Source organism: Cryptomeria japonica, chromosome 4, assembly GCF_030272615.1.
Source record: "Cryptomeria japonica chromosome 4, Sugi_1.0, whole genome shotgun sequence".
NCBI classification, from domain to species: Eukaryota; Viridiplantae; Streptophyta; class Pinopsida; order Cupressales; family Cupressaceae; genus Cryptomeria; species Cryptomeria japonica.
Genome location: NC_081408.1, coordinates 570,930,295 through 570,954,469, shown reverse-complemented (window position 1 = coordinate 570,954,469; position 24,175 = coordinate 570,930,295).

Genomic DNA, 24,175 nt, shown 5'->3' with positions numbered 1-24,175 from the left:
GGTACTGCAAACAATCATGATCATAGAAAACTGGTAAGACAACCTAATGCTTACAAATTTAATGGGAAATGCTTTAACTGTAACAAGTATGGTCATAGAGAAAATCAGTGCAGATCTAGAAATTATCAGAACACTAATACACCCATCGATCAATGTTCTAAATGCAACAAAGTTAGTCATAATTCATAAAATTGCAGAATGAATGTAAGATGTTATGTTTGTGGAAGATTTGGACATCTATCTAATCAATGCAGAACACAAACCGACATAGGATATGGGAAAGCTATTCAGAAAAACAATGTGACTTGTTATGCTTGTAATAGAATTGGACATATTGCAAAATTTTGTAGAAGTAGGACATCACTGACAAATAACAAAAGACCCAGCTTGAAAGTTAAAGAAAAAGTTGAAGAGGTAAAGCAAGAATTCTCAAAACAATGGATCTGAAAGTCAGATCAGAATGTTGATGGGAATACTCCTCCACAGGCAGAACATAGTAACACTCCACCGATAGGAGACTCTTCATCTAACAAAAGGAAAATCCTTTGGGGGTTTAGCAACAAACTGAAAAACATGCTAATATACCCTCGGTTGATGGTGACTTAACCAGCAAGCATTAAATGTGGTAGTTGGAGAAAATAAAATTATCAAGTAAGTGTTTTGGCTCCTTTTTTTCATTCACCGAGCATTCAAATCTTCAAGAGCATGAAAATTCCCAAGCAAAGGCATCCTTAGAGAAAAAGTGAAGCACTTCATTCAAGCACTCATCCTTAAGGCAAATTGAGGTATTTATAACTATGGCTTCCTCATCCACACCTAAATTTATTGCAAACCCTACTGTGATTGAAGTTATCAAGTGCCCTAGACCCCTATTCAAACTTGTTCCCAAAATAGCAAAGAAAGATGATACCCTAGGTGCATTCTCTGAAATTTCTAAAGGAGTAGTTTATGCAGAGGATCCTAGGATATACATACATTGTCACATAGAAGAACTAGGAGATGAAGAAATCAAGAATATGTATCAGACTGTTTTATGTGATGAATCAGGAAATATCAAATCGGAACATAAGATAGTGGAAACCCTAGGTTTTACTAAAATCCTTAGTGTCTCAGATTTTCCCAAGAATGTTATAAGGATTGTGCTAAGCAGAGTTCATGGCAAATTCTTTTGGTTGGATTCCATCCATAAGATCACCAAAGAAGTAGTTAGGGTAGTAACAGGCTTACCTTCCACCGATAGCAAGTCTAACAGAACTAAAAAGGTCTCTAATGACACAGTAATAGACCTAATCGGCACAACATTTGACAAGAGATCACTTAGAGTCAATGATGTAAAGGACATAAATGTTAGATTTGTCAGTATGATCCTTGGCAATAAAGCCACACATACAAATAGGTTAAACTCAGTCTCTAGCTTGTGTATTAAAAGTGCTTCTGACTTAGTGAACAAAATGCTAAGATTGACATATGTGAATGCCTTAAAGATGAATTGATAGACAATCTAAAGAAAATCAAAGGAGACAAGAAAGGAACTTTTAGATTTAGAAATTTACTTGTATGTTTGATGTTGTACATTACTAAGGAAGTACCCGGTATTGGTAGAAAATACTTTGGCTTTGATATACTGGTAGGAAAGCAACTATTGGATACATTAAATAACATGGGAGAAAATAGAGAGAAAAATATAAATGAACATTTTCAAGCACTGAAGGCTCGAATGAAGACAAGAATTAGGCTGTCTTAGGAAATTGTAGATAAATATCAAAATGAAATATGCTTTGTAATCAAGAAAGATGAAATATGGATGGAGGTAGTTGTCCCTAGAACTATCTAGGTAACTGAAATGGGATATGAAATAGATGATAACATAATTGAAACTTATGCAAAAGCCCTCCTTGAAGCACCAAAGGAATCATCTCAGAAAGCCTTTGGCAATGCACAAACAATTGAGAGTGGCATTCAGTCTAAGAAAAGAGTTAATAAAGTTGAACAAACAGTATGGAAAGGCACTAGACAAGCTAAAGAAATTAAGGAAGATGTATTGAAGCAAAATGGTATCAAGGAAAGTGAGTTGGAAGGACTTCAACTGGAATCTCATCTTTCACCGATTGCAACTTCTTCTGAAAGTGATATATAGCAGTATTAAAAAGGGTAGAAAGGAAAAGAAAACCCTCATCAGCACCCTCACCTACACCCAAGAAAACAAGACAAAAGCAACAAGAAGTTAGGCCTATAGTTAAGAAGTTAGCTCCAAAGAAAAAGAAGGTAAAACAGGTTATTGCTCCACTGGATAAACTTCTAAGTGAAATAACAGAAGATGGAAAGTTGAAAAACATTAGCAAACTGCATAACACATTTTCCACTGACAATAAAGAAAGTGTAGAAAATAGTGTAATTTTACAATTGGACATATACAAGAAATTTTTGATGGAAATTGTTAATGAAATACCCACTGATCTATACATAAGATTAGAAGCTAGAGGGGTAGCTATTGTTGAGATAGATAAAAAGATAAAAATTGAAAACTTACTTGCAGTTCACCCATTAAAATCCACTGAAGAAATAGATCAATTAATCAGTTCGGCCAACCAAATGGTATTTTCAATAGGCCACTAGCATGTAGCACTAATGGCAAGAAGAATGAATGAAATCTCTGAAGAGACTATGGATCAATGGGACATATTCTTTGTTGAAAAGGAGAAACAAGCAGAACTTAAAAGACCTAAGACTATCAGAGTCTATCAAAAGGATAGGGATAAGGGGAAAGGTAAGGAAGGTGAAACTTCAAACCTTAAAATAACTGATAACTTACCCCCACCTCTTTCTGATACTCCACCAGTAGAAACCGTTGACACACAACCGGCTACATAGAGTATGGAGACTCCTCAAGAGGATAAAAATCCTGAGTCTGAAATTTCGTACACTATGAATATAAACACCCAAGAGGTAAACATTGTGGTGGACAAAGAGACCATTGAGGATAAGAAGAAAGATATGGCTACTAAGTCACCAACTGCAGATGTTGAGATTGGAGTTAGTGATAATGTAAATATACACACAGAAAAACCTATTCAGACAAAGAAACTAGCTGAGGACACCACTGGGAAACCATCAGAAGCACTGGTAGATAAAATTGAGAAACAATCAGAGAAAGCAGCAATGGAGAGTGCAAAGGTGAATACAGAGAAACCGATAGTGCATACGAAGACTTCATAAAAAAACTGGCAGTAGAGAGCACAGAGAAACCCTCTGAGGCGCGGGTTGAGAAACAGGAACAAAAATAGGTTGAGGTACAGGTTTAGAATGAGACAGTGCCCCTGGCAATAGTTGAAAAGCCTAAACCTTTGCTAGTAGAAATGAAAAACACAAACTGACCTACCATAGGTCGAAACAAACAAAGTTATTACTACAACCGATAGCATGGAAATTGTGAAAACAGTTGGGCAGACATCCGGTACTTTAATGACAGAGTTCAAACCAACGAACATGACAGTGGTATTATTGGATTCTATTAAGAAATCTCTAAGTGTAATGCACAAGCCTATAAGGCTATTGATGACACAATTCCTATTCTTAAATTGATAGCACTCAAGTGCATTGTAGGAAGTAAAGATCAGATAAATGAGGACACATTCAAAGAGAGAATGAATAAGGAGAAAGAAAAATTCTTTGAGAAAATAGTGAAGAAGAATAAGGAGAAAATGGAAACCTTATTACCGGCACTAGGAGAAACAATTTTGGATTTTAAGAAACTGTAAAGAGATACCTGCAAAACTAATATTTTGACAGAGAACATAGATTCGGAGATCAGCAAAGATCAAGAAGAAATTAACAATATTGCTGACAATTTAATAGGATTATCAGATTCATTTTTGGAAATTGAAAAGAACATTGCAGATCTTGAAGAGAAAATAGAGAAGTTAGAAAACGATAAAGAAAAGATAAAGGTTAAGGCAAAGAATTTAAATTGGAAACTAGGTCCAAACTAGATTACCTCATTTCTTTGAGAAAATAAATTTTTGAGGCTCTGGTTCCTAGACTTAAGACATCGGAAGAGAAAATGCACATACTAACCGGTACAGTTCAAAGAACAGAAGCGACATTAAAGGTTAGTAAAAGGTTCAACGATAGTCTAAATTTGGTATTGGTAGATCTTTTCTAGATAGTAACCCACCGGTTACAAGGATCTAGGCAGGAACCACACTCCACTGACAGTGAATGATAACCTTTGTCATTGATGTCAAAGCGAGAGTAGTGGAAATGAGAAAAATGATCAGAAAAAAGACATCATCAGCTCAGGGGGAGCATACATTTTTGACAACACAATTTTGGTAAGATATTTTGGCAGATTCTTTTTGGACAACATTTTTGGACACTTTTTGGATTTTTCTCATGAGTGTTGCCATCAATGCCAAAGGGGGAGATTTTTGGCAAATGCACACTCCAATGATAAATTGTAGGGTATTGAAGGTATTGTCATTGATGGCAACCTTACAATCCTAAGATACTAGTAGGCACCGACACCAACAGACTCAACACTAGCACACAAATCACCGACACCGAAAAGATTGATCACCAGCACCATGGCCGACAAGAATTTTGTTTAAATATATTTTGTATTTAATTGTAAAATATTTTCTAAGCCAACTTGGTGGATTGTAATATGACTCATATAAGTATGAGATCATTGTAGATCATTTAGTAGGTGTGATAGATAAAAAGGATTAATGCAGACCTAATATGCGAATTGTAAGGCAGATATTGGATAAGGGTTTATGTATATTGTAGAGCTTAAACCGGTACTGAATCTAGCATAGTAGATGCTAATCTGAAGTAGTACAAGACATTGGATTTGTATAATCCTTTTTGTAAGTCAGTGAGACTTCTTTTGTAATTGAGTAGTGAGCTCTAGGCACTTGGCCTTCCTGCATGTGTAGGCCCCTATTGTAAATAGTAATATTCCCTTATTGGCCAGTAAGTGAATATTGTGGGTCACAAATCCCACCAAGGTTTTTCCCACACTGGGTTTCCTCATTAAAAATATTGTGTTATGGTGTGGCTATTATCCTGTGGTTATTGCTCTTATTTACTGCATTATTTTTGGTTTACCGGTACATAGTTTTGATATGCTTTTCATGTTATAATTCAACTAAATTCTTATACCGGTCAGATACTGATTCACCCCCCCTCTCAGTATCTTTGGGAATCCTAACAAAATTTTGGGCCAATTCATGGTTTATAGACTTAAAGATGTTTTTTCTATTGAGGTAGAAAAATTAAATATAAACATAGTCCTTTTCAACAAGGCAAAGGTTGAAGAGAAAAATTAGATGATTGCACAACTTGTCAAGGAGAATAATGACTTGAAAGAAGTAATGAGAGTGTCTGCAGGAAAAGATCTTTTGTTGGAAGCTGAAGCTACAACTTCAAAATTGCAGACAAATCTTATACTTGCAAGGAATAAAAGAGAAGAAGCAAACAAGCAGTTGGTCAAGTTACAACAAGAAGTTGTAGCCCTAAAAGAGAGCTCAAAATGAATTGGTTTATGTTGGCACAAAATTTCATTAAGTGCAGATCTGAACAAATGTTTTATTTTACAAGTCATGTGGACCAAACATCAAGAGATACTTCAAGTTATTCAAAGACAATGAGCAATGGATACCCATCAAAAGCTTACAATAAAACATTTGTCCATGAAACAACAATTTTTTTATTGTCTTTACAAGTTTTCAAAATCTATTGATGATGAGGATAAGGGTCCATGGGAGGATATATTGAGTGAATTAGAACCTACAATATCTGAAGCTAATGAACTACTAAGTAAGAATATTAAGTTTCATGGATAGGTAACCCAGGGTCTACATAGCTTCACGCAATTGCGGGGTACTTCTCCCCCTCCATTTATAAAGGACAATGGAGAATACAAAATAGAGTAGGAATGAAGGATGAAGTTTGGGAAATATTTTCCACATCATAATTGATAAGGTTATAGATGATGCAGACAAGTTAGATGAAAAGTTGTATATCCAACTAAGTAGTTTATACCAATTAGAATGCAGTGTCACAATTATGAATACATTAAATTCTTCGTTAGTAAGCCTAGCGTATAGTGCTCACCTAGATGCTTGACATTATTTTTTACTTAGAGAAAAATATTTCATGGAGGAGGTGAATCTTCAATGCTATTTTGTTTTATTCTACACCTCATCGCATCACTTTTGCCTTTTTCTATGACTCAAAAATAGTGTAACAACCAAAGAAAGTGGTTTCATTTGATTCATTATCAATTGTGGATGAGGTTGTTTCTCGTTTATTATGCCTTTTACTTCATGTGATGTCCTAGATGTATTCTTATGTGTTGCAATCAAACTTTGACGTGTGGAAAATTGACCTGAAGCTTTGTACTCCTTTGTTTCTATAAGAAGAAATTCATGGTCATTTGTAGGTGATTCTAAAAATATTTTGAATAGACATAGTGACAAAATAGAATGTTCTTTATGTCCTAAGTTATATACAAAGTCTTTTTCTAGAAAATTGTACTATTGCAGACACAAAAGATTAATGAAAATACAATCATAAATTATCTTACATGATGCTCTCCTTTGGTTATATGATTTCTTTCATCATGGATGACTAAAATTGTCTTTATGAATTTCTTGTAGATGTGATATACGTTAGTTAGGTTTTCTTCAATGAAGAGATTAAATGATAACTATGTATTGTAGTAGCTTTGGGAGGATTGGGTGGTTTAATAAGTATGAGTAATGTGAATAGCAATGGGTTCCATTTGTAAGGCATGTGTACCATAATTATGTGTCCATCTTATGTTAAATACAACAGATATATGACTTTGCTGCCATAGATAATACACTTGTCTTGATATATACATGTTTTAGCAACCAATTCAAACATATTATTTTTTCTTTACTTTTTTGTTGTTCATATCTTTCGGTGGAAGGTTTTACTCACATATGAATCGCATTCTTCAAATGCAATATAGAGCTAATTTTGGATGAAACTTAATAGATTCTACCCAAAATGCTGAGAGTTATCTGTTGTATGTAATATTTGTTTTAATTAGCATCAAATTCATAGATATTGTAAAAGTTCTACCCACCTGGGTGTGGCAGAGCACGAAGAGTAGAGAGATTTCTTATCTTATTGGTAATCCTTGTTTATTGGCCAATGATATTAGATTTCTAATGATAGTGAAAGGCTGATTCTTAGTTAAATTCAAGAAAACAATTGGAGTAACCAATAACAATAGTGAATCTATTGGGGAACACATCATAATTTAGTATTTTCCTTAGATCTAGAGCAGGTTTAGTCTGTTGTAAAACCTTTTCACTCCTAAATTATGTGTCATTCCTTACAACTAGGTATTTTGTCTTGGTTTTAGAAGAGTTTTAATTATTTCAAATTGTTGTTTGAATGTGTATTATGTGAAAATTTATACTGGCAATGCTATTTGACAAAATTGCTCATAATTTGTAATCATTCTCATAAAAGGGTAGCAACTTTGATATATTTTGAACTAATCCTAAATTGCGTATGATTGAAGGACAGATAGTATGAAAAAGTACCTCAACTAGTTTCAGAACTAGAAGATTACAATTCTCCATTGAAAATGCTTAAACCAAGATGCATGGAAGAAGAGTTTTACATCAGGGGCTTCCCCATTTGGATCTGGGAGAAGATAACCAGCACTGTAAGCCTAAGGGTAATATAGGCACTCTTCTTCTTCAAGGAATTTGTCTTTAGCCACTTTAAATACCGATATGGTTGATATTGAGAAAAGTTCTTTTAATCCATTAATGTCTGACCACCAAAGGTCATCTTCTAATGAGAAATACCCCTAGATCTCATAAATACTATTCTAAAATTCCTAAAAGAATTGGGTATTGTATATGGTGAAAATGGATAACAATAATAACAATATTGAAAGGCTAAATGAATCCAACCACAAAACCCTAGCCTAACAACAACAAAGATCCACCATAACATATGAAGATTACCTAAGACAATGCAAATCACATGAAATCACAAAGATTATACCATCACATGTCCAATAGGGTTTTGATCTCCATTCTTCCTATCTCCATTGATCTTGCTTGATATATTTGCTCTCAGATTTTATATGCACAAGAGCTCAACAAAGAACGGAATGTGGTTGCAAGTAGGATCGTAGTGTAGTCAGTTGATCAAGTAGTTAGCTCATTAGGGTTTGATAATGAAGGAAGCATCTCCTTATATAGAAGACACTATATGAAATGGAGGGATAAGATTGAGAGGTGTAAAAGGAGGTCGGCTATGATTAGAGGGTAGGTAAAAGAAATAATAAAATAATGAAAGGGGTAGGTAGTGTATGAATTAAGAGATGAATGAAATGTGTCATAGGTAGAAAAGGCTAATGAATTAATTAAATAAATAAAGATTTATTTAATTAATAGAAGAAGTGGGATCAATTAAATAAATAAGATATTTATTTAATTTAGGAAAAGGATAATTTAAATAAATAAATGTATTTATTTAAATGAGAAATAAGGCTAGAAGAGGATAAATGAATTAATTAAATAAATAAAGATTTATTTAATTAATAGAAGAATTAAGCTTAGATAATTAAATAAATAAAATATTTATTTAATTAGTCATGACAATTTTAGGTGTCTACATTTTGCCCCTCTTTGAGACAATGCGACTTGTCGCGTTGTTTCAAAGAAGATAAGATGAACTGATACAGAGTTGCCCCAGAATGGGAATGATATGCCCCCTCGAGAGATTGGATGAAAATGTCTGAAAAGATTGCAGACAATCTCTCGATAAGAAAGACAGGATAGAATGGACTAACTAGATAAAGTGATAGAGTCACGGGATAATGAAGACTGACTCGGGAGGCGAGGGCTAGGGCTAGGGTAATCTATAAGATAGACCACGGGGGAAAATACATCCTCATTGTCATCTACACATCCATGAGATTAGAGTGCAGAGAGAGAAAAGAGCAGCATTAGTCAGCAGTGATGGCTTTCACTCACAGATTCGACTGCGTTCACCGATTTCAGAGGCCAGCAAAGGCAGGAGAGCTGGTAAGTACCACCAAACCTCCTCATACTTTGACGCATTTAATTTTGTCATTAATGCATGTCAAATAGGGTAATAAATGCGCTTAGACTAGGGTCCAAAAAGTGTCAAAAACATCCAGGCACGTCTGCGTTGGTGCTAGGTGCATCTATGTTTGCTAGGCGTGTCTGTGTTTGTGCCAGGCACGTTTATGTCTGAACCCGCGTCTGTGCCAAATGCAGCTGCGTCTGTGCTGTTCAGGCGCGTTTGTGCCAAGAAGGCACATCTGTGTCTCCCAGGCGCATCTGTGCAGAGCATAGGCACGTCTGTGTTTTCCAGGTGCGTCTATGCAGTCTTTGAGCGTGTTTATGTCATGTAAGCGCGTTTACGTTTGAAAAGTATAAATTTGCATCTTCTAGGTCAAATCAGCAGTTCTATGATAAACATACGTTGTCGATTGGATAAGCTGCTGAGAGGATATACTCAAGTAGGTCCTCTAGGAAGACTAGGATAGATCAAGGCACTTTGTGATGAACAGTGAGTACCAAGATAGACTACTTTGTGATGAACAGGGAGTACTGAAATATGAGCAGCACTTTGTGATGAACAGGGAGTGCAAATGTGAGTAACACTTTGTGATGAACAGTAAGTGCAACACACGTAGTACTTTGTGATGAACAGGGAGTACCACTAGGATAAATAGAAACACTTTGTGATGAACAGTGAGTGTCACTAGGATAGATAGACATATGCATTTAGATAGCGAGTAGCATTTTGTGATAAACAGTGAATGCCACTATAACTGACATGATTGAGTTGTTTGACAGCAAGAGTATTTGCCGATGCTAGAGTCACGGGATAGATTCCCATCGACGCAGAGGTTGCGACCTGAGTTGTCGCTCAAGGACAGAGCTGCCATCAAGGAGATAGGTTTGAGACATGTGCTGTATGTGCCTGAGTTTCGGGCAAACATGGGTTTGCTAACTGCGCTGGCTGAGAGATGGCACTTTGAGACGTGAACGTTTCATCTATCGATGGGTGAGATGATAGTCACCCTGGAGGATGTATATAGGATTATGCGGATATTGATTGATGGGGAGCTGATTCCGTACGATCGAGATGGAGACAGGGATGCCCTTAGACGAGTGTTCTAGGATCCAAGACTGGAGATGAGGGTGGGACACGTGGCATGGGATACCATGACATGGATAGGATTAGCACTACCAATAGTGTTGGTAGGAGTGATCAGTGAGTTCCTTTGTATCAGTTTTGTACCATTTTTTATAATGATGTAGACACCTGCGGGTGATTGTAGCCATATGATTTTGACATCATTGTATCATGACACTTTATATATATATATATGAGATGATGCATCTTTGCGGCAGCGATATGCATGTGTACCTATGTGATGAGATGTTCTTATGTGATGCTTATGATATGGATACAAATATGTATATGATGCAATGCAATATATTTTTTTGTTCTTTTATGTTTTATATGTGTATGCATGATACAAATGTGAATGTATGAAATCCAAATGAATATGATAATGCAGATGTAAATTGTGCTAACGGGTGTTGTGTGCAGGATGTGATGCAGTTGTGATATCTATATGTATGTATGAAATGCTTATATGTGGTAATGCAGGTGCAACTACATGAAATGCAAATGTTTTTGGTGTGTCATTATACTCAGTCATGTGATAGCAAGCTACGCGGACTTGAGAAGGATGATGGATGTCAATCAAGAAAGGGGGATGGAAGACAAAAGATATTGAGCTTTATTATGGCAAGTAGGTTATGACAATCGAGGCATATGTTCGACCCAGAAAGTCATTGTACCTGTTTGCATGGAGATAAGACAGTCACAAACAAGGAATGCCCCAGTTCACACTAGACTCACAATGTCCTCATATCCTTGGACAAGTCATAGCATTACTAAAAGACAATCCACAGATAGAAAATACAAATAGGTGACGATACCCCATCCTTGCCTTTCTAGTCAAAGACATCCTGGAGATAGAATCTCTAGTCAAAGACATCCTAGAAAAGCTAAAAGACATGTCACCAGAAAGATAAAATCAAAAGAAAACCAAGACTCAAAAACAACATCCACTATAGTCCTCAAGTTTAGTGTCTCTTGTCACCTATATAAGTCTTATTTGATTGTGGTCACAATGTTTAATTTCACAAAAAGGATAGATAGCACTGAACCATATGTTGTCTGAGTCTGCTGAAAGATTTGATTTGTTGAGGCCCATTGTTGCTGCTGTGTCTCATCTGAAACTAACTGAATCCATGAAACTGATACTTTATTGCGAAGAAGATTAAACTTTATTATGGATTTGTGATGCAAATGTTTCTTTATTGCGGATTGTGTGCAGATAGACTGAAGGAAGCTGGAAGAAACTGTACTCCTCCAGACATGTGATGTTCTTAGTTCCACACCCATCACTAGACGTAGGATTTGCCTTAGCCACAGATAGGATCTGATTTATTATGGATGGAAAGGGAGGTGAAAATGAATGTTTATTATGAATCGCTAATGAATCTTGGGTAGATCAATAACAAGCCATGATGGGAATGGGTAAGTTTATTATGAACGAATAGGTTGTGAGTGTGTGCAAAGTGAAAGGATGAAAGTGAATCCTGAAGGAGGGAGGAGCAATGCCTCTACGCATGGCACTGGTGACCCAGTTTTCACCATGGTACTTGCCCAGGGTGCCACCAAAGTGGTTTTCACCATTGGACGAAATTATTTCTCTTTACTTTTTTCGATTTTTCAATGTTTTTTTTTTTTTTTGTGTCACAAGGCGCCTATTTGCCAGGTTTTCACCAAGTAACGATTTTTTTTTGTTTTATAATTTTTTTGTATTTTTGAATTAGGATACTCTGAAGAGCTATGTGTAGAACCTATGAAGGTGCATGGTGTTGATAGGATCCTCCAAAGGTTCACCTTCTGTAGTTGAGAGTTGATATGCACCTGATCCATATGCTGCTGTAATAATGTAGGGACCAAGCCAGTTTGGTTCGAACTTGCCCTTCTTCTCTCTGTCTTGTTGATTTTTAGGGTTTTCTCTGAGAACCAAGTCACCTACCTCAAATGTGCGAGGCTTAACCTTGTGATTGTAGCTGCATTGTTCCTTGACTGAATGATGTGTAGCTCGAGTGACTATCTTCCTTGATAAAGGAATTGAGATAGAATTACTAGCGTGTGGACTACGTAGGCCCGTATGCATGTCACCTATAGAAGTTTGGGCATCCCTAATAACAAAGTCCTTCGAGGAAGCTCCATTAAAGGTCCATGATGTATCGCCAAGAGGGAAAGGATGTGCGAAACAAGTGGATGAGTGATGAAGGCTTATGATTGTGAAAAGAAGTGAAAGTAAGATGACATGATGGAGTCTTAGGATCAACAAGTATGCTTTTTGACTTAAAATTTTAGAGCTTTTGCCCCTAGTTATTTCGATATTAGGGGAGATCAACTCTTGTTCTTTTTGCTTCATAGGATTTTTATCCTTGACTTTGATTTTTGCAGAGTCCAATAGCTTTTGATTTTGATTTGAACTAAAGGACTTTTCTTTAGTTTTGACATTTAGATTTTTCTTTTCAAAGCTTGATTTTTGATCCCCAATTAATAAGGGCTTTTGTAATTCTTGTTGATCCAAGTCTGGAAGTGGAGTGGAAATGGAATGAGTGGATGAAATGGTAAGGCTATGTGAGTTATCAAGAGGGCTGGTAATATGCTCAATAGATTCTTCGGTGGAACCATTCTTAGGACTATTGATATCAAGAGATGCTTGCAACACTAGAGGAGATTTGCATTCGGACTTAGTAGCCACAACACTAGGTGGTTCACACCTAATTCTTTGGCATTGCAAATTGTTTGTAGGTTGTTCCTATTGACAGAATACCTTAGGAGATAATGGGAGTTGGTCAACATGAAATATATACTCTCCACATCCTAGGTCTTTAATCTTGAACTTTTCTTTTAGCTCTGCTTGTTTGGATGTAGAAGCTTTTAATGATTCTGGATCCACATATGCTGAAGATGGAACAACTTCTCGATTGGCTAGAATTGTTATTTCTGATCTAGGTCGCAGATTATTGCAATAAATAAATGGATTTGGATCCGCTTTGATGGTCACTTCAACTCCATTGTGTGGAAACTTGATACATTGATGATATGTAGAAGGGACTACGCTCATCTCATGAATCCATGGATGTCCCAAGAGTATGTTGTATGTGAGATCTAGATCTAGGACTTGACAAACCAAATCCTTTGTAACTGGCCCAACTCTGAGAGGTAAGGTGACTGTGCCCTTGGATGAACGCTCTTCATCATCATATGCCTTGATGGTGATTTTGTTTGTAGAATTCACAGCTTTATCAGAATATCCTAATTATTTAATTGTGCTCAATGTACAAATGTTTAGACCTGTTCCTCCATCTATCAGGACTCATTTGATTCTATGTTCGTGTATGAAGGCTTCAATGTGTAATGGTGCATTATGTGGCTGACTTACAAAGGCGTCATCGGCTTCTGTGAAAGTAAGGGAGTGTGGAATGGAAAGGTATCCCACCATGGCTTGAAACTGGTCCATGTTCAGATCAGTAGGAACAATAGTATCTCTCAAGATTTTGTCAAGAATGGCTTTATGTGTAGGAGATATGTGTAATAGCTCAAGGATTGAAATGAGCGCGAGTGTCTTCCCTAACTGTTCTACAAGGTCATACTCAGGTTTGGTTGATGAAGAGGCAGTGTTTTTGGCTGGAGCATCTTGCAAAGTTATTTTACCTCGACGGGTTGTAACATGACATTCAGAGGCAGGTTCAGAAGAAGATCCAATGCCTTTTAGGACAATCTTGGGTCTCTAGGTAGAATTCTCAGACACTTTGTCCTTGATGATAATGGTAGAGACATAATTGTCCATCGAGATGTGATTGATGGTTGAATCATAGTTGTAAGATGCTCTGGTATAATTGGTTTGATCCTCTATGACTTTAGCTTTTCCCTTGTCATGCTTTGGGAATGGTTCCTTAAACATCTCATGTTCTTGATTAGACAAATGTCCCTCAATCTCAATGTCACCTCTATCAATGAGATCTTGTATGATGTTCTTCAGTTGATGACAATTTCCTGTCTTATGACCCTTGCTTTTGTGAAATTCACAATACTCATCATCATTCCACCAGTTTGGTTTAACCTTTGGTTCATATGGAGGAAAATCTGGAACTGTGATTACCTTGTTTGCCACTAGTTTCTTGAAGACTGACTCAAGTGGTTCTCCCAATGGAGTGTACTTCCTTCATGATCTAGAAGTTGTTTGAGTATTTACTTGATTGTTTGTAGAACTTGATCCCAAAAAGATGAATTTGGGTCGTACTGTGTTGGCATCAACAAAACCATCATTGACTTTGTTCTTGTTTTTATTCCAAAATCTTAGCTTGTCTTTCCTTTAAAGTCATCTTTGTTTTCCTTGAATATCTTAATAACTCCTTGTTCAATTAGGACCTTTTCTGTCGCTAAGCCTTTTTCAATGATGTCCTTGAAGGTGGACAAACAAGCTTTCCTTAAGTCATAACCAATCTCTTTATTAACATTTTGTGTGAACATCTCTACCATTTGTTTTTGTGGAATTTCACAAGAGCATCTGCTAGCTAGATTTCTCCATCTTTGTAAAAATGATGCAAAAGACTCTCCCTCTTTTTGCTTGGTGTTGCACAAAGTAGTGGCTGATATGTCTATCTCTATGTTGTAGGAGAAATGTTGAATAAATGCCTCTGCTAAGTCACCCCATGACTTAATTCTAGGTGGAAGTTGGGAGAACCATTCCATAGCTTGATCACCTAAGCTTTGTGGGAATAATCTCATCAAATATGTCTCTTTTGCTGCTACCTCAATGCAAGCTGTGAAAAATTGTCTTATGTGTGCCTTAGGATCCCCTTTTCCTCTATACTTATCAAATTTAGGCGTCACAAAGTGTGTAGGAAAAGGAGGCATTGGAATGCTCTTGTCAAATGGATAAGGACATATGTCTCTCATTGTGTATGTTGGCTTCGGTGTATTTATGTCCTCCATTTTCTTTTGTAAGTCCCTGATTTGTTGTTCCAAACTGCTCTTAGGTGGAGATTGACTTCTTGGACCATACCCCATGCTTGAGGCACCAATTAGAGGAGGAGCATGTTGCATATATGGATGATATTGATCATACACATGTTCATATGGAGGAGGTCTATAATGATGTTGTGTATATGGACCACTTGGTATAGATTCATGTTGAGGAATCCCATATCTATTTTGGGCATGTATACCATATTCTACAGGCATGTCATGTTCCATTGTGTTGCCCCCAAATTTGACATGAGGTTTCCTTGTGTCCAAATTTTGAGCATGCCTTTGAACATCCAATTGTTTTGGTGGTTGATCCTTAGCATTAGTATGTGATTGAGCATATTTGTCTGCATAAAATTTCCATAATGGTCTACGAAGGTAAGTATCATATGTTTGACCATGTGTATGTGGGACCTCTAGTTTTTTAAGCAAAGCTGATGGTGATTCAGGTACCATATGTGGTCCTATATTTCCTCCACTATTAGGTCTCCTTTGATCCATGTTGGAGTGAGGTTGTTGCAAAGGTCAATTTTCCATTATTTGAGACATGTCAAAATCATGAGGTATCTTGGCTCCACTTTGTGCCATCATTTGTAAGAAGTATTGTCTATCCCTCCTCATTATTTCCTCAACCAATCGATTGAAATGGGGATTCATAATGGATTCTTCCACATCTGCTAAATGTACTAAAAAGTTGTCCACATTGTCATTGTGTGTAGCATTTTTGTTTATAGTGTCCATGTTCTCAACATTTGGAATGTTTCTATAGATATCCATGTCAGGTAATGTAGTATGATCAGAATTGAAAAAGATATCATTGTCATACTCATAAGAACTCATGTTTGCGAACTCTTGAGCCTCTTTAGTTTCTCTCCTAGATTTTTGAAGATGGGTTTCAACCATGAACTAGGTATTGACCAAGATGTGTGAGACTAGATGAAAAAAATGGAAAGAGTATGGAAGACCAAGAGTTGGATGGAATGTAAATGAATCTGAAGTGTACTTGCAATGTCCAAAGTGTAAGACCAAGTATGTATGTAGTAGAGTAGGTGTGACTTCCAAAGAGAGGATAGTTTCTCTTGATGAGGTAAGTTGACCTTGACTCTAAGTAAAACCAAATGAGACCCAAAGGTAAGAAACCTTGATGAGGGACCACTTAGCAAAGTGTTGTTGTATGTAGTGTGTTGACAAAGTATAGTGAGGACAAGCAAGTGACCTTTTGACTCAAGTTTAGACAAATGTGAATGTAATGTGAGATGTAAAGCAATGATTGACTTTGTGAGACCCAAGGACAGGTTGAATGCTAAATGAAACCCTAGAGAGATGACTTAGGAAGCTCAAGAATTCTGAAACTGACTGTGTTGTTTGCTGAACTATAATAGTTTTTCAATTCTGGACACAGACGCGCCTGTATACTTCACAGACGCTACTTCCCAACATAGATGCTACTATGTTTAATACAGACGCGCCTCTGCAATTTTCTGTCAAATGTAACATTTTCTGTTGGAGCACAGACGCGATTCTACCCTGCACAGACGCGGCTAGGCAACACAGGCGCTATTATGCCCGACACAGACGCGTTTCTGCAAATTTTGTGCAATTTTTCCAATCTGTGAAGTTGTTTTGTTGTGACCAAATCTGACTGTTTGACTATTTTTCATGACAAGAGGACACAATGTTGATGAGGACTCAATGTTTGCAAGTGTTTAGACTGACAATGACTCCAAGAAAAGTGTGTTGTTTGATGTAAAATTGTTTTGCATACACTTGAAGACACAAAAGACACAATGTTTTTGTTGTTTGGTTTTGAATGTTTTAACATAAGTCAAGCACAATTCTTATGGCTGGCCAAGACAATAGTTGTTGATCCCACATGGGGTTTTACCCCCGAGGCTATGCTATTCAAAGCGGATACTTAGATGCTTGACCTCACTGGCTCCACCCTTGGCACTCACTTCTCGGGTCAGCCAAGCATCAGTCCCCACGAAAACTCCCCGTGGTGAACTTTGTATCTCTACTAAGAACCGTATGTGTGTGGGCCACTACCAGAGGTCCGACCTCCTACCCCAACAACTAGAAGGATTTGGGCTTCTAAAACAAAAAGGTGCTAGTAAGGGCATCTGCTCGTGTGGCAATACATGCGGCACTTTCAGCTCTATAAATATAGAAGGCTCCCAGCCGGTAGGGGTTACGCCCTACAAATGATCAAATAAATTTGATCAAACGGGTTTATGGGGAGACATAGTGTCGGTATGAACTAATCAGCACACGTTATCCATAGTTCTCACTATGAATACAGTTGTTTATAGTGGTTCGGAAGAGGTGGGTTTTCCTCACTACCACTTGGGTCGTTCTCTTCTCACTAGTAGTCCTAATGACCACACGGGAAGACAGGCCCTCTAAAGATTAAACAAAAAGAGCCTATTTCTCAAGACACAAAAGACAATGATTCAATTTTAATGCACCAATTGAAGTGTTTGCTAGTCTATGAAAACAAGGCACACAATAAAAATCCAAAAAACCCTTGTCAAGGACCTGCAACAAAGATTTATTAGTAGTTTGGATTGTTTGAAATAATCACCCTTTCCTGCAAGCACACAAGTTAGGTAAATTTTAAACCCAAAAAGATTTTGTGAAAATAGGGGCCTTCAACCAAATGATTTAGCCTTCAAGAGAAGCTGCACCAATTTTGTTAGCTAGATCTGAAAATGTTAGCTCAAAATAAATCAGATCTGAAACCCTAAATGCAAAATCCAAAAAACTGAATCAATGAAAAATGCGAAATTCAAAATTGGTGAACACAGACGTGGTTACCCTCTACACAGACACACCTCTGTGATGCAGACGCAGTTCTGTGAATCACAGACATGCCCAAATAACACAGACGTGCTTCCAGGACACAGACGCATCTAAAAACAACTCAGACGCGACTTTAAAACCTAGACGTGCTTTCCTGGAACCTACAAAAAATAAAATGATGCCAATAACATAGACACGATCCAAGATGTCGTAGACGCACCAGAGAATAAAAAATGCAATCCGAAAGTTCGCAAATGCGGAAATGTCGAAAATATTGTCGAAAACATCAAATCTGCAACTTCAAAATACAAAATCTGCAACAAGATGTTAAATGCAAAAAGGGACAAGAGTCCCACCGGGCGTGCCAAAATGTATATGGTGAAAATGGATAACAATAATAACAATATTGAAAGGCTAAATGAATCCAACCACAAAACCCTAGCCTAACAACAACAAAGATCCACCATAACATATGAAGATTACCTAAGACAATGCAAATCACATGAAATCACAAAGATTATACCATCACATGTCCAATAGGGTTTTGATCTCCATTCTTCCTATCTCCATTGATCTTGCTTGATATATTTGCTCTCAAATTTTATATGCACAAGAGCTCAACAAAGAACGGAATGTGGTTGCAAGTAGGATCGTAGTGTAGTCAATTGATCAAGTAGTTAGCTCATTAGGGTTTGATAATGAAGGAAGCATCTCCTTATATAGAAGACACTATATGAAATGGAGGGATAAGATTGAGAGGTGTAAAAGGAGGTCAGCTATGATTAGAGGGTAGGTAAAAGAAATAATAAAATAATGAAAGGGGTAGGTAGTGTATGAATTAAGAGATGAATGACATGTGTCATAGGTAGAAAAGGCTAATGAATTAATTAAATAAATAAAGATTTATTTAATTAATAGAAGAAGTGGGATCAATTAAATAAATAAGATATTTATTTAATTTAGGAAAAGGATAATTTAAATAAATAAATGTATTTATTTAAATGAGAAATAAGGCTAGAAGAGGATAAATGAATTAATTAAATAAATAAAGATTTATTTAATTAATAGAAGAATTAAGCTTAGATAATTAAATAAATAAAATATTTATTTAATTAGACATGACAATTTTAGGTGTCTACAGGTATTATTACTATAATAGTGATGGGGATCAAGTTTATTATGATGAGGAGGTGGCTATTAAGGTCATGTCCTACATTGATCTTCCCAAAGGGTCATCTAAAGTCCAAGATAAGTAGGAAAATAGGGTGAGAGAGTTTAGTTCTAGGTTGGAACAAATGGCCAAAGAGTTCTAGGAAAAACTTGAAGAGGAAACACACAAAGGCTAGCTAAGAAAGGAATTAGAAGCAAAAAATAAGCAAGAGGAAGATCTCTTTGCTGGTATGTTTATCAATACTACCACAAAGCCCCTTGTATTAATTGTCCCTTATTTAAATGTTTCAGTGCTCCAAGACAAGGGAAAAACAATTCTAAATGACTCAAATGTGTGTAAAACTTTGAAGGTTGGGACCAAGGAACTCACCAACCAAGAGTTGAGGGAAGAGGTTGAGGATTTGGAGATAGAGTATACTAGACAAGACATGTTCGTAAGAAAGGTTGAATTGCTTAAAAGAATGTTGGATCTGGATAGTCTATCACATAAAGGTATTAAGACTTTATAATCATGAGAACCAGTTCTAAGTAATGTTAGTGGGTCTCTTGTTATTGATCAATTAACTGGTGGTGAAATCATATAACCTTCAAATGTAACCAAATGTATCTATTAATATACCCATGTTTCTATACCACTAGGTCGCTAGTACCTCATAATAGAAATAAAAACACTTTTGGAACTAGGCAAAACCACACAACTACTAATACTTTAGCTACTGCAAATGTTGTAATCTCAGCTTCTCAAATACCCCAACCTTTGGTGCCCCAAAAAATGAATATGCAACATAATCAACTTTACTAGTAGTTATTACAACAACAACAACAATATAAAAAAACACTACAACAATTTCAAAACCTACGAGTGCAAGAAAAAAATGCACCTATTAATCTGTAGGCTCCCAATACTGCTATTAATCACTAAGTTAATGTCCTACAACCATATGCTACTAATATACCCCAAAATATCCCAACTCATAAACCTCGTGTTGCCCCAAATGTAAGGGAGGATCCTTTTGCTAGACCCCCATTCCATATGGACCAGTATAAGAAACTTGACTTTATGAGTATCCCTGGATACTGAAACCCTATAGATAATGATATAAGGTTGGAGTTGCCAAAATTTTCAAGTAGTAGTGTATTATTAGGAGATGATCATAGTAAAGCATTCATGAATGTCATGGACAAATTTGAAGTTTAACATGAGGATGTCTTGATGAAATTATTTATTCAATCATTAATAGATGATGCAAGATATTTCTATAGGAGTCTTCCAAATGCACACATCAGTAACTGGTTGAAGCTTCAAATATTTTTTAAAGAGTAGTATGGAGACCATGCTGATGTTGGCTTGATGATGATTGTAATGTATTAATCACTTGTTGTCATTGATGAAACACTTACACACACACATATGCTTACATTGACTACCGGTGTAACTTTAATTGGTTTACACTGTCAACCAGTATGTTTAAGGTTTATCTCTAACCGGTACTTTGTGTCAACCGGTATGTGCATAAGAGACAACCTCTGGCTACACTAAGTTGGCATCAAAATGAAGATGAAGATGAAGATTGAAATCAAGAGAAAGATTCCAGGACAACAGTTCACATGTTTTGTTCCAATCGGTATTGACTGTTCTACCCGATATCTGATTTTGTGATGAGTTACCAGTACCGGCTTCTTGGTGGTCATTTTTGTGATGAGTTTTGATCACTTGTCTAGATACATTGTACCTAAGAAATTTTGTTTTGATTTCCTTAGGCTGACATAAGATTTGAATGTCTATTTTAAGACATCTTAGTGAATCATTTTATATACATAGAGAATGAGTATGGTTATGATGTTATGTGAATACTGATATACATCAAGAGTGAAAGCTTTTGTTGAATAGCAATAAGTGTTAAGATGAAGAGTAGTGTTGTATGTACTTAGAAGGATCTGATCAAGCAAGTATTGTGCTACTTAGAATAGATCAAACCATTCTTGTTGTTTTCTAATCATTACAACAGAAGCAAATCCCCTAACTAGGTAAGCTCTAACAAGCTTCATTGTACAAATCCTCTAATAAGGTGATCCATTAGTTTGGATTCTCAAATCCTCCAATGAGGTTACTCCTAATAGGGTAGTACTCTTAATAGGATATAAGCTTCTAATCAATCTTTGGGATCTCTAACAAGATTCGCTCCTAGCAAAGCACTTTGTAGACCTTAACCGGTCAGTTATCTATTACTGCAGATAGTTAACTTGTGAGTTCCATCTCACCGTGGTTTTTACGTATTTGGGTTTTCCATGTATAAACACTTGTATTATGGTGGATGATTTACTTTTTGTGGATGTTTTTATATCATTTTGGATAGAATGTATTTTGTTTAAATGCTTGGTTAAGCTCATCTATCGGTTAGTGTTTGAAGTAGTGTTTTATTTGGTGTCATTGATTCACCCCCCCCCTCTCAATGCTTTTCAAGTCCATCAATTGGTAATAGAGCCTAACTTCTTTGAAGCCTAACCGCTTAGAAGGGAGTCTTGAAACTACCATGGGGGACAAGAGCTACTTCGAGATGGCGAGATAGCTAGAAGCTAACAGAGACGAAGTTGAATCCATTAGGGGAAAACTGAAAGCTTCTTAAGTCAAAAGAAGAGAGTTATCTAAAAAACCATTAGAAATATCTGATAATAGTTCTTCAAATGAAGCCAATATTATATCTTTAGTAGAAGAAGTTGAAAAGTTGAATGGCGAGAAACTGAATCTAAGGAGAGAGCTGGAAGGTCTCACTATCTGCATGAGTCGGGAACTAGAACCCAGAAGAGCTACTGAAGATCTTATCAAGGAAAGAGATCAAGAGATTATAAAGATAAAATGGGAAAAAGACACTATGCATGAGATATTGATTGTTGAAACAAAAGAAAAGGAGAACCTAAAGCTAGATCTTGAGCTACCATCATCTCAAAAAGAGAACTTGTCTAAGCATAATGAAGATCTCATCAAAAATCTTACTCAAGCCAATGAGAAATTGGAGAAGTTCGTCAAAATTTCTACCATGCTGGAAGAAAAAATTCAATCATAGAGAAATAAAGGTGATATCTCTAGACTTGGTTTTCATACAACTGAAAAAGGTGAATCCTCTAATATAAAGAGAAACTATCTATAAAAAAAAACTGCTCCTAAAGTCAATAAGACTACTGGTAAGAAGGTTTTTAAACCTGTCTGCTTTGTTTGGCATAAGCCTGGTCATACTATAAATGTCTATAGAGACAAACCTAACATAAATACAAAATACAATAGTAATGCTAGTTATGTGTCAAGAAAGTTTGAAGGTCATTGCTTTACATGTGGAATGTATGGGCATAGACATGTTGAGTGTAGATATGGAGCAAACAATCTTGTACCACACATGCATCCAAGACCAAATGGTGACCGGATAAGGAACTTTGATAACCAAGTAAACCTGAACTAGCAAAGATCCTACGGTAACTAGTTTAGTCCATTCGAGATGGAAAAGGTAACAAATGTTATTTGCACCTTCTGTAATAACTTTGGTCATGTGGCTATGAACTACAGAAGAAGAACAGGAAGACAAAATGTAGGACCTTGGAGATCATCTGGTATGGCTTGTTACCACTGCAACAAACTGGGGCACTCAGCAAAATTTTGTAGATCAAGAAATAGCAAACCGACCAACTCTTTCAAGGATTAGAAAGGAAAGCAAAAAGTTGATGTTGAGGAAACCAAAGAGGATATGAATCAGATTTGGAAGAAGAAAAGTGATGACTCACCTGGAGAAGAAATTGTTCCTTCACCTAGTGAAGAGAACCCAACACCGATGACTTAAGCCTGTTTTAACATGGCTAAGGGGAGCTTAATAGTAAAACATCTCCGGACCCCTTGTAAAATGAGCGGCAAAGAATTTTTGAATCATGAATTTTGGTGACTTTTTGTTGACATGTTATTAACCGGTATTTCACTTGAGTGATGAAATTAGGGTTTGTAACCCTAAAGTGAAAGCATTTATTGTAGTTGGTAAAAATTATAAAAGCAAGTTTTACTTTGTCATTTTTACCCGAACTCTTTCAAGAAATAAATTTGAAGCGATTGCAGAGCCGAATAAGATTGTCTTGTTGTCAACTGGTGAATTGTTTCGTGATTAGAGAAATTAAGTTGAATCAAAAGTTGCAGAGTGGCGAACTGGTGTGCATTTGGGCATTTCAATTGGGAAACGAAGCAACATGCAAGAAACAAGGTATTTATTTGAGTATACCACTTTGAAACTTTCTTATCTAGAATGGCATCTACTTCTAAGTCTGTAGAGAGGTTAATGATCACTATTGAGCCTGAGAAAGATCTAAAGGCAGACTAAATTATATCTAATAATGCATTGTCGCAAGTCTGGAGCGGAGTTATGGTCAAAGGTGACTTGTCCAGTTATATAGACTGCAAGATAGAAGATTTAGGAACTCTACACATTTATACACAGTTGAAATCACTCTGTGATAAGAAAGGAAAGATTGAAACAAAATATGCTAGGGTTTTTGAAAAAGGTTTTCATAATGTCGCCTACTTTCTTGAATATTTTGAAGAAGAACACATCAGAATCATTTTGAGTCAAGTTCACAAAGAGAACATGTATTTAGAAAGGACTCACACAATAACCAAGGAAGCTATTCAGGCTGTAACTAGTTATTTCTCAACTGGTGAAATTTTTGTGCTAAGACGAATTTCAAAGGATACTGTCTTCAAATTAACTGGTTCTACATCTGATGGGCATTCTTTTTCTATCAACAATATTAAAGACCCTGTAGTGAAACTAGCAACAATGGTGATAGGCTACCAAGTATTTTATTCCAGTAGACTTAATAGTGTTCCATCTGTAGCAATTCATACAACACATAGAATGATTGTTGATAATGCAAATTATGATCTCTGTGAAGCCATTAGAGGGAAATTATTTAAAAAATTTCAATCTATTAAGAAGGAAAACACTCAAAAGTTCAAATATGGTCAGCTATTAGTTGGGTTATTTTTCTATTTCCACAA